The following is a 10,879-nucleotide window of genomic DNA, read 5'->3' on the forward strand; positions in this document are numbered from 1 at the left end:
CAGATGTCACCAGATGTTTCATGAACTATGCTGGCTGATTTCCATTCTCTACACTGACAGCACTGTTTGTACTGTACTTACTTTATACTAAACAGTACCTGAAAAGTCTAGTAACTCTTTAGTAACTAAAAAGTATTTGTGCTTCATTACTACTTCAACACTTCCTCTCCCTGATTCTTGTTTTTGTCCTATTACAAGAAAATAATAGGTTATTAATGTAGCCTTACATTTGTTTGCCATGCTGATCAAATGTGGTTTTGTTTGCAGTCACAGGTGTGATTTAGAAAAGCAAAACTACACACATAAACACTCACAAACCGCACGGCTGATGAAGCTGTTTGATTTGGATACACATAAAAAAGTAGTCAGCACATCATTTGAATTTTTTGCAGTGTTCATCCTAATGCACAACAGCACTGCATGTGCTGGTACATTCTTGAATCAAATAAATGTCAAACATTACTCACTTTAGTATTACAGATATACATAAAGTTCTGTATGTGGAGTACATATAGGAGGTTGGGCTATGATACTCTGCCAGCCTGGCCACACTCCACAGCTTACATACAAAACAGCTGTGCAGAATAGTTTATTGATAAATCAATTCATAATGTGTTAATTCATCATTGTCACATGGTTTTACTTGAATGCAAATAAACTTTATTTGAATTATACTTGGAGAGACAGAGTGGGGTGAAGTGCAGCGAGAAGAGAAGAGAAGAGAAGAGAAGAGGAGAGAAGAGAAGAGAAGAGAATCATAAGGTTGGTGTTCCTTTGATTTTTATAAAATTAAATGACATTGCCTGGATCTCCTCGATAGCCTCAGGCACAGGGAGCCTTGTTCAAGTGCATGGCATCATGAAAAAAGAAAATTATGTTGAAAATTATGTTCTGAGGGAGAATATGCAGAAATCTGCTCGTAGTCTAGGTTTAGGTCATCGCTGGGTCTTCCATCAAGACAATGACCCAAACGTACATCAAAATTAGTTCAACAGTTTTTCAAGGATACCAAAACCAAGATCTTGGAGTGGCCTGCACAGAGCCCAGACCTCAATCACATTGAGAATCTGTGGCAAGTGCTCAAAGTGAATATCCATGCTTGGAAACCACACAATTTAGACCAGCTAGAACAATTTGCAATGGAGGAATGGGCCAAAATCCCTCAGGAGACCTGTGCCAACCTAGTAAAGACCTACTCTAATAGATTGTTGTCAGTTGTGGCTCAAAAAGGATACAGTATTGACTATTAATGGGCATGGGGCTAATAATTTTGGATGGCTCATTTTTGCCATTTCTTGTTTCTACTCAGTCTATCAATAAAAATATCCTTACTACAATTAGTGGACCTTGTTATTTTGGACACAGATACACTTTAAAAAACAAACACTTGTTGTTAATGGTCATTATATTGAAATGAGGAGTGTTGCCTAATTTCATAAGGGGCACTAATAGTTTTGGCCTCAACTGTGCATGTTTCCTGCTACTAAGGAAAGATGCAAAACTAAGATCACAGCAGAGCTGAGACAGTGACAGATGATGCCTTTATTGTGTCTGGTTTATTGGAATATACAAAGTCTGCACATTATTTAAATACTTTACATTGTTTGTCCTAATGAACGGACAAAATAAACTGCAGCAGGTGCATCAAGCCCGATGAGGCACATCTTGCATTTTTTGTAGTGTGTGGTGGTCAATAAAGAAATGCATGACATGAGTGAAGATTTGTGTATTTGTGTGTGTGTGTGTGTGTGTGAGTGTGTGTGTGTGTGTTTGTGTGTGCGTGTGTGTGTGTGTGTGTGTGCGTGTGTGTTTGTTTGTTATGCATGTTTTCCATTGCTGAACTGATACTCTGCTTTATTAAATACATTTTGTGAAGGGAAAAAACAACAAGAAAAAAAATCTACCTGCATATCAAATGGAAGGAAATAAACAGTCAATAACTAAATCTCTCTGTTTGGTCAAATTTGCCAGAAATCTAAGAGTGCAATTAATTTTTTTTTTCCAGATGTCAGCAAACTCATCAGTCTCCTCTCAGTCCTCTTTGGATCTCCACCTTTCCCCCATCAACACCTCCATCTCTTTATACGTACTCTGTCTCATCTCTAAACCGAGCTCCTACATCTATCGTGCATTTAACATCACCACCATCTTCCTCGTCCTCCCCATCTGCATCCTCATCCTCCAACATGGTCTCCAAGAATGGAGGAAAAAAGGCTCCACCTTCATGGAAGTACTGAGTCACTCTGACTGCTTCACCTACAACATCGTCATCATGGACCTGTTTGCTGTCTTAGCGTGTACCTTCACCTATTGTGGTATCACCATGAATAATTTAAAAATCTTATCCTTGTCAATGATTTTTTATTCTTTCTCCTGCTTTGGACAGGTCTTCTTTCACGTGCTGACTTGTGTGGAGCACTACATGGCTGCTGTTCATCCCATCACTTATCGGAGCTTAAGGAAAGAAAGATGGGTCAGAATCAGGAATATCAGCATAGGCTGTGTTTGGCTGCTTTGCTTTGTATTAACAGGTTTCATAATGATAGAAGATATCATCGCCATTTTGAATATATGTCTCGTGACATTGTCTATAACCGTCTCCTCCTTCTGCAGCCTTTCTGTTCTCCGTGTCTTAATTCATTCAGGCCCAAGAGAAGAGAGCAGAGACAGGGACAGGGTTGACCAATCAAAGAAGAGGGCATTTTACACCATTGTGACCATACTGGGAATACTGGCATTGAAATCTCTTTGGGATCTGAATTGGTCTGTAGTGTATATTACAGGAGGACTGAGTGGATGCATGTTAATGTCATGGGGTTCCTGGTTTAATATTCCCAGCAACCTCTTGTTGCCTCTGCTGTTTCTATACAGAAAGGATAAATTTGTGTGTTGCAAGAAAAACACACAATGAAGTTAAGGAGCATAATTTTGAAAACATTTTTTGGATCACACAAATAAAGACCAGTACAAGATGTAGAAAGGAGTATTAGGCTAACATTAAGAAGAAGAAGAAAAATATTGTTGATCATTTTGAGAATAAGAGAATCTTTATGTATCTTTATAAATAAATAAATACGTTCTATTTACATTTATCATAATCTGGTCGTCTGGCCTACTCCCTGTTTTTGTTTAGGATACACAAAAACGTTTCCTCTATATCACTATAATTATAATAGAATGATAAAATAGTGTGTTAGAAATATCAGAATTTGTTTTACAAGTAGATTTAAAAAAATGTTAATCACTTTAGCAACAACAGTGGTTGTTTAGCATTTTACTGCTTGGTCATGAGCGGTCGTCTGATTGTTTGGGCTTTGTCTGTATTGTTGTAGTTATTTACGGTGTAATATAAAGTGTCATGAGGTGACTGTTGTTGTGATTTGGTACTATATGAATAAAACTGAAAATAATTGAATAGCATGATAAAAGTTACCGCTTTTGTTTTCAATAGTAAATACTTAAGAATAGAAGTAATACTGAAACAAATACAATTCAGCATGGAAATTCTGTATTAATTACTCTGTACTCTGTATGACAACCCGATGCTCTGTGTATGCATGTTTGTACCAGCTGGATAGTGTAGTGGTAAGACTACACACCTTTGGAGCGGGATTTCAAGTTTGATTCCCACCCGGCATCCAGTAAGGGTCCTGGCTAGACCTCGCCATGCTTAAAAAAAACAAGTCCTGGAATGTACTCTGATTGTGTATGTGACAAATAAAGGTTTGTTTGTATTTATATTCATTAAAGTGTATGTAACAGTTAATTGGGTATCAAGCTTATTTATGCATGTATTTATTTTCATTTGTCAGTTTGACATTCACACATTTGGTTGCTGCGTTATATAACCAGCACAGAACATACAGAAACATGAAGAGTCAACAGAAGAGAGGCACAAAGAGAGAAAACACGAAAATGAAATGCTCATGAGGCTGCTGTTCTTTTTAAATTATTTTAATCGGCTTAAATTTCAAAAATTCATGGATGACTAAAAAATGCAGAAAAAGACGATAATTATTTGTATTCTATAGTTTTCAAATTCATCCAATGCAGAAACTTGAAAACAAGGACTGATTTTACATATAAAGTCAAAATTATCAGTTGAGTAATGACTATATGATGTAACAATAGCTGATAAATATTTTGAGAGTTGGGCTGGAGTCTATCAAATCTACCCAACTGTAATGGGTTAAGGGTGCCAATTTTTCACAGAGAGACAGATGAACACCTACAGCCAAGTTAATATCACCAGTTAACCTATGATGCTGTTGGACTGGGAGGAAGCAGGAGTGCCTGGACACAGCACACATGGACATGAGCATACAAACTCCACACAGAAAGCTGCTCATTGGACTCTGTAAGGCCTTAAAAGTTTTAACAACTATGAAAATTTTAGAGTACGCGTTTTGTTTCAAACTGTGATGTTTCATGAGGTTATTCAAAAATCTATTCTGCATCTCAGGTGTTTTATTACTGTTTTTTTATTTTCAAATCACATATGAGAGCTGGACTCCAGTCTCCAAACCTGAAAAGCCCCAAAAGTCCAGGACAAAATCCTGCATCATGCATAACACTCTGCATCATTTTAACACAGAAGTCTAAACATTAAACATCTTCACTGAATGTAAATCAACCGACAACCCTCCAAATTTTCAGTGTAACTGTTTTAATGTTTTTCAGCCTGTTCCTTAAACAGGGCTTAGAGGGTTGAGGCCTATGCAAACAGCAGCAGGGCCAGTGCTTTACCTTGACATATTCCAGATTTGACTGTAACTTACTTGGACTCCAGTGTTTTCTTTCACAGTCACAATTTCTGCATAAATATCACCATTGCACCATGATCCTTCTACAGTGCGAAGCAATCTAGAATCCATGTGAGGCAATGAAGCATAGGTTTTCTTGTGGTCAGTGTGGATGGTGATTATATCTCTCGGCTGGCATGGGAATGCCTTGGTGTTCCCCCGGACAAGCTGGAGGAGGTGGCTGGGGAGAGGGAGGTCTGGGCTTCTCTACTTGGGCTGCTGCCCCCACGACCCAGCCACAGATAAGCAGAAGGAGATGGATTGATGGACTGTACAGGCGGTGCTCAGGTTGGGCTATGGTGTGCTGCTCTATCAACCAGGAGCAGGTTTCCTTGGTTCTTGTTACGGCTGCCACCGTAGGTTGGGATTATGATATGCAAATGTGAATGTGCAGGTGTGTCTCCAGGAGTGGTGGATCCCGAAGATGGTCCGCCAGGATTGGATGCTGCTCTGGAGGCGAAGTATAAGACGCCGCGGTTGAGGACGGCAATCATCCATCCTCGGTTTTACCCCAACTGGTTGGGGCTGCGACATGCCCTGTGTGGCATTGCTGGTCCAGGAGGAAGTAGGGGTGGACCACCTTTTCTGTTGGGTACAGTTTTCTCATGTTTAGTTAGTCAGGGAGGTAAGTGATTGTTGTTTGGTTATGTTATTTTGGGGCTAGGTAAGCAGTCGCTCCTCTGAGTTAGTTTCCCCTTTTGTTTGTTATTTTGGCGTGGGTCCACCCCAAAGCCTGAGTGACTCCTGTAATCTCATTTTTCGTGTTGTGTTTGTAAATAAACTATTTCATGTTTTAATTTATGGTGTGATGTGCTGCTTGGAGTCGAGCAGGGCATGGATCATTCTTCCGGTTGCGGTCGGGTTTCCTAGACCGGCCGTAACAGTTCTCTGTTGTTATTTCCAATGCATTTCAGGGCTTTGCTCATGTATTGACTCGTGTACCTGCTCAACTTGTTTAATACAATGCCGGAGATGACCATTCATGTAATAAAGAGGCAGGTAATTGGCTGTTTTTTAATTTTGTAAATTCTTTATTTTGTTGTTGCTAAGGCAGAAGCCAACAGATCCCAACAGGTCTCATTCTGATTCATAAATCAAAAACCTCCTAAAGTGGTGGATAATTACAAATTTTAGAAGCAGTTAAACTGAACTTTTAAAACAATCTTCTCTGTTATAATAGCAGAAGAGTGGGTTGTGGTGCCAGGATCCAGTTTTGGATGAGCCAGTCAATGAACAATGTAGTAATGGTAGATAATCTAATTCCAGTGCACAGCATTCAGTGGTTTTACACATACAGTTTTTCTTAACATATTATTCCAGCATTGAGGGACCTTCTCTGGTTCTCAGTACATAAAAGAACTGATAATGATAATCTTTTTATTTGTATTTTTTAATATTCTTAAAGTCGCTTAATAATTTACCTGATCAGCAAATGTCAGATTTTCTCTTTGGTCTCTCAGTTATTGGGTTTAAAGGTCTTTAAGGTTTAACCAGAATTATCTGAGGGTGCGTTTAGTTACTCTAATGCTGGGGACATAGCTGGACTGGCCATCGGGCATACCGGGCATTTGCCCGGTGGGCCGATGGTGATTTTTCATTTTTATGGGCCGATGGGTTGTGTTTTTTTTTCTTCAGGTTTTTTTTCCGTAACGGTATAAACACTGAAAGGTGGTGGATTGGCCAGATGCTGGGAGATGTATAAAAATAACTCAATTGTTGTGGCTATTGCGGAGCTTCTACAGCTTCAGTAACAATAGCAAGTGGTGGGGGCCAGCAGATGCAACACGCTGGCAGGTGGATGACGGAAAGGCAGGAGGAGCAGAGACCCAAGGCGGTGAACTGAACTTCAGGTAAGAAGTTATGACCTGCAGTCTATCTGGGTCAGATATAAACCAAGTTTAGGTGGAGTTTATTTTCGTTATGCTGACTTTTTACAGTCAGTTACCATAACTGGTACTGCGTACTAGCTAGCATGACGGAGTTTATATACTGCTGGGCGGGTGCTATGATATTATTGATGTTGAACTTGTTTTATCTTATTTTATTTATAAGGTTAGTAGAGTTGCCAACCGTCCCGTAAAAAACGGAATGGTCCCGCATTCAGGGAAAATATTTCACGTTTCGTATTGAGCTGAAAACGAACACAGTTTGTCCCGTACTTCAGCTACAATGAAAAAAGACACAAAGCTGGAGATATTCTGTCTTTACGCTGCACAGCTGCCTCTTCTCCTCTCATTCTCTCCCCTCCCTCTCCTGTTCCTACTTCAATCATGAAACCGATCAATGATCAGGTGATCAGCTTTTCTCTCTTGTTTATCGCCCACTTTGCGCCAGAAAGAGGAAACCAGCGGATGTCACGCTAAACAACAGCAATAAACCAAACCTAAGTAATGAGAATAAGCATCATTCGAAAAGAAGAGTTACTGGAGGCTTTAAATGTTTTAGAATAAAAGAGACATTAGAAAAATAATACGTTTAAGCTTGATCAGCTGTTGTTAGAATTTATTTAATATTAATTTCTAGTATCAGCTGATGTTTGCTGGAGCCACAGCTGTAAAAGCTGCTGGTCATGATATCGGTTTGGTTATCTGGTGAGAGGGAAACATGAAGATGAAACCAGGAGATGTCCTTACTGAATCATCAGAGCTGAACAGGTGATGGAGAAACAGGTTTACCTTTTAGGTGACATGAATGAGTTGAAGAGAAGTTATGAACTGTTTCTGAGAGACAAATAACACCAGGATCCTTTTCTACGTAGCTGACAGCTGGTAACTGAGCAGGGGCGGGTCTAACAAAGTTTTGCCAGGGGGCCAGGTAGGGCATTAACAGGGAAAGGGGGGCACAAAGAAATACTTTTTTTTCTTATTCTCATTTAAAATGTCTACCTTTTAACAAATAATTATCTGAATCTTACACCAAACGTTTTCATCTGATGTAAAATGTATAGAAATCCATTATTGTACATAGTAATTTTTTTCAGGGTCTGTTAGGGTTCAAATATTGAGAGAGGAATCCATAAATAACCACAGATCCGGTCCGGTACAATTAGACGACATTTTAATGAACACGTGTGAGTCCAATGCTGTGCAGATTTCAGCGTCGAACTGAACTTACAATAATTAGACAAAGGTTTTATATGAGTAAGACAACAAAGCCCCCTCTTTTGCAAAAACAGACACAATACAGCTTACGTCAGCCTAAACCACAAAATGTTCCTGCTAACTTTTAACATATTTTAAAATACATCATGTCTCATCTCCATCCCGGTGTCGCACCATGAGCGCCTCCTTATCTCCCCGAACATCAGGTGCACTTCCTGTAAGCATCTGACAATACGCCGGCACAATTTGCACTTGCAGCAAAAATACATCTTCACTTCTGCCCTACCAAAATAGATCTACTATGGTGTGTATGTGTGTGTGCACGTGCGTGCGAAGCGGCGTGCATGCTGTGTACTGCGTACGTGTCGTGACCTCTCACTATTTGTGTCTGTATGTGTATGTCACGTCTGTCTGTGCGTGCAGAGTTTGCATCTGCTCTCTGCACCTTAGTTGACCTCAACTTAGGCAACCAGGCTACGGCCATCCTGTGTGTAATGATCTTAACTTCTGTGTAAAATGTATAATAAAACACCCTGCTCTTAACTTGCACTCACTCTGCTTTCAGTTTCACTTCTGCAAAAGCATGTAACTTCAAAAACATATAACTTCCTGTCTTCTTTTAGCACAGAGTTACTCTTTCACCCTGCAGTCTGCATAAACATTAAAATTATAGATTCAACTCCACAGTTTAAAGTGGTTCTTTCTGGACCTGTAATAAAGACTAATATGATACCAATATATTTGAACATCTGAATGCATCTAAATACAACATCACTATTAACATGAAATGGTAATGATGATTATAAAAATAGCAGCAAATAATAGCAGTAAAATATTTCTATTCTCAACAGGTCCCAACATAATTTCTTCAGAAATAAGTACTGTATATGATGCCAGTATTTTCCCAGATTTTCTAGATACTGTACCAGTACTGTGTGTAAAATGCCATCAAAAAGTCAATTAAGTTTTGTTGTTTCTCACCTGTCTTTCTATCTCCTTTCACTTTTTAAAGGTTGCCGTGTTAGTAAAAATATTTTGCCCTGCCATGCTGTTTATTGATGTGGTAAATGAATGGTTTATGAAAATATATCTAAATCTGTCATCAGTAATCAGTAATGGTCACGTCTCACCTCTAGTCTTCTCTGTCTTAATTTCAGGTTTTCACCATGTGTTGCAGATAGTTCAGGAGGTTAACTCGACCAAGCAGTCTACTTTCGGGTGCTGTTTAGAATACCAGAATAGGGAAGATGGTGCAGGTTTAAGTTTATTAGACTGATACATATATACCAACAAGACAGTGTACATCACTGTGACAACAGCGTTTGTTTTCACTCAAAGGACTTATGGTTTTTCCTATAATACCTGGTGGGACGGTCTCTAGTCAAAATGCCCGGGCCGATTTTTTGTCCCAGTCCAGCCCTGGCTGGGGAAGAGTGCTGCTCTAGTGTTTTGAGCAAATAATCTCACAGGAACAGGAGTCCACAGAGAACAGACAGAGAGGGAGGGCCAGAAAACAAAGGTTGGTGTTGATTATTATAAAATTAAACAAAGCTTATTTTCAATTCCAGTGTATTTTGTCAATTCCGCAGTTTTATAATTAACTGTGTCATAAAAAGTTGATTTATGGTTTTAAAATCATAAGATCTGTTAGAACTTTGAATATGTGACAAAAAACATCTCAAAAAATGTGTGTGTTTGTGTCCAGTTTTCAAAATTCATTGACTCAGAATCCATTTTCATCACAACCATGATAGAGAACAATACATTATGTGTTTTATAAACACTATAGTTCTCTGACTGAATCTAAAGGTGTTTCATGTTTTCAGAATATCATAAGGCTTTTGAGTAAAAAAAACATACCCTGAAAACTGGGGATAGACAGTCTATATTTTAAATATTTAGAGAGGCCTTAATCATATTGCTATATCATTGCATTCTCAACTTTTTGTGGTGGCTTCATATATCACACTTCTTATTTAAATTTAACGAGGAAACACAAAGTTTAGATGTGTTTAAGATCTAAGTCTTTAAATACACGCAGCTTTACATATTTCCTTCTACTGAGGAAACATGTCGTGAAAAACTAAGATCACAGTAGAGGTGAGACAGTGACAGATGGTGCAGTTAATGCCTCTGGTTTATTTGAATATACAAAACTCTACACGTCATTTCAATTCTTTCCACTTGTTGTCCTAATGGACAAAATAAACAGCAGCAGGTGGATGAAGCCCAGTCTGGCACATAGTGCATATTTGTACCGTGTGAGGTAGTCAAAGAAGAAATGCAAGACATAAGTGACGTGAAGGTCTGCATTAGTGTAGAGTAATCATAGTGGGTGATTTGTGTGTGTATGTCTACTTTATGCATGTCTTTGTCAAAATAAGTGTCACTGCTGAACAGTTTTTTTCAAGTATGCAATTATTTCAGTTTTTTTACCATATTTAAATTGATTGTTTTGAGGCAGGAGGTGGAGTGAGGCTGAAATATCTTTTGAACAAATAATTGCATATAGACACGGTGTTCCTGTGAAGAGAAACACAGAAGAAGTTGAGAACCAAACAGAGTGAGAGTCAGTGAAAAGTAATCAAATTTCCCAGAAAGTCAATTGTGAGATATATCCACCATACAGCAGCACTACCGTTCAATCTGATATGGTATAACCTTTAAAAATCTTTTGTCCCAGATGTTTCTCTCACATTTTGCTTGACATATGTTAACACGTTGACAAATGTTAAACAAAGTCTTGGTAGTAAAATAATAGTATCTTGTACTGTATTGCATAATTTACTAAACTACAGAGCCCCACAAGGGACATTTGAGAAAAAAATGAAAGAAGAACTTTTGCGAGATCTCGCGAAAGTAACTCAGGAGCGAGATCCCGGCGATCCTTCAAACCTGAGTAGCGAAAGACCGCGGGGGGTTTGAAAACAATTTGGATTTGGAGCAGCCTTCGATCTTGCAAAAGTTCATCTTCGG

The 10,879-nt window shown here is 38.8% G+C and overlaps 1 protein-coding gene across 1 annotated transcript in view; it reads left to right on the plus strand.

Annotated features, from left to right (window-relative positions):
* The window catches only part of LOC120438165, a 28,287-nt gene extending 27,707 nt beyond the window's left edge, over positions 1-580 (plus strand). The window contains exon 3 of the transcript XR_005611709.1: positions 519-580. The gene's annotated coding sequence lies outside the window, so the exon portion shown is untranslated. The remainder of the gene's footprint in view (positions 1-518) is intronic.
* The last annotated feature ends 10,299 nt before the right edge of the window (positions 581-10,879 follow it).

The sequence above is a fragment of the Oreochromis aureus genome, linkage group 3 (genome assembly GCF_013358895.1).
Source record: "Oreochromis aureus strain Israel breed Guangdong linkage group 3, ZZ_aureus, whole genome shotgun sequence".
Taxonomy (NCBI): Eukaryota; Metazoa; Chordata; class Actinopteri; order Cichliformes; family Cichlidae; genus Oreochromis; species Oreochromis aureus.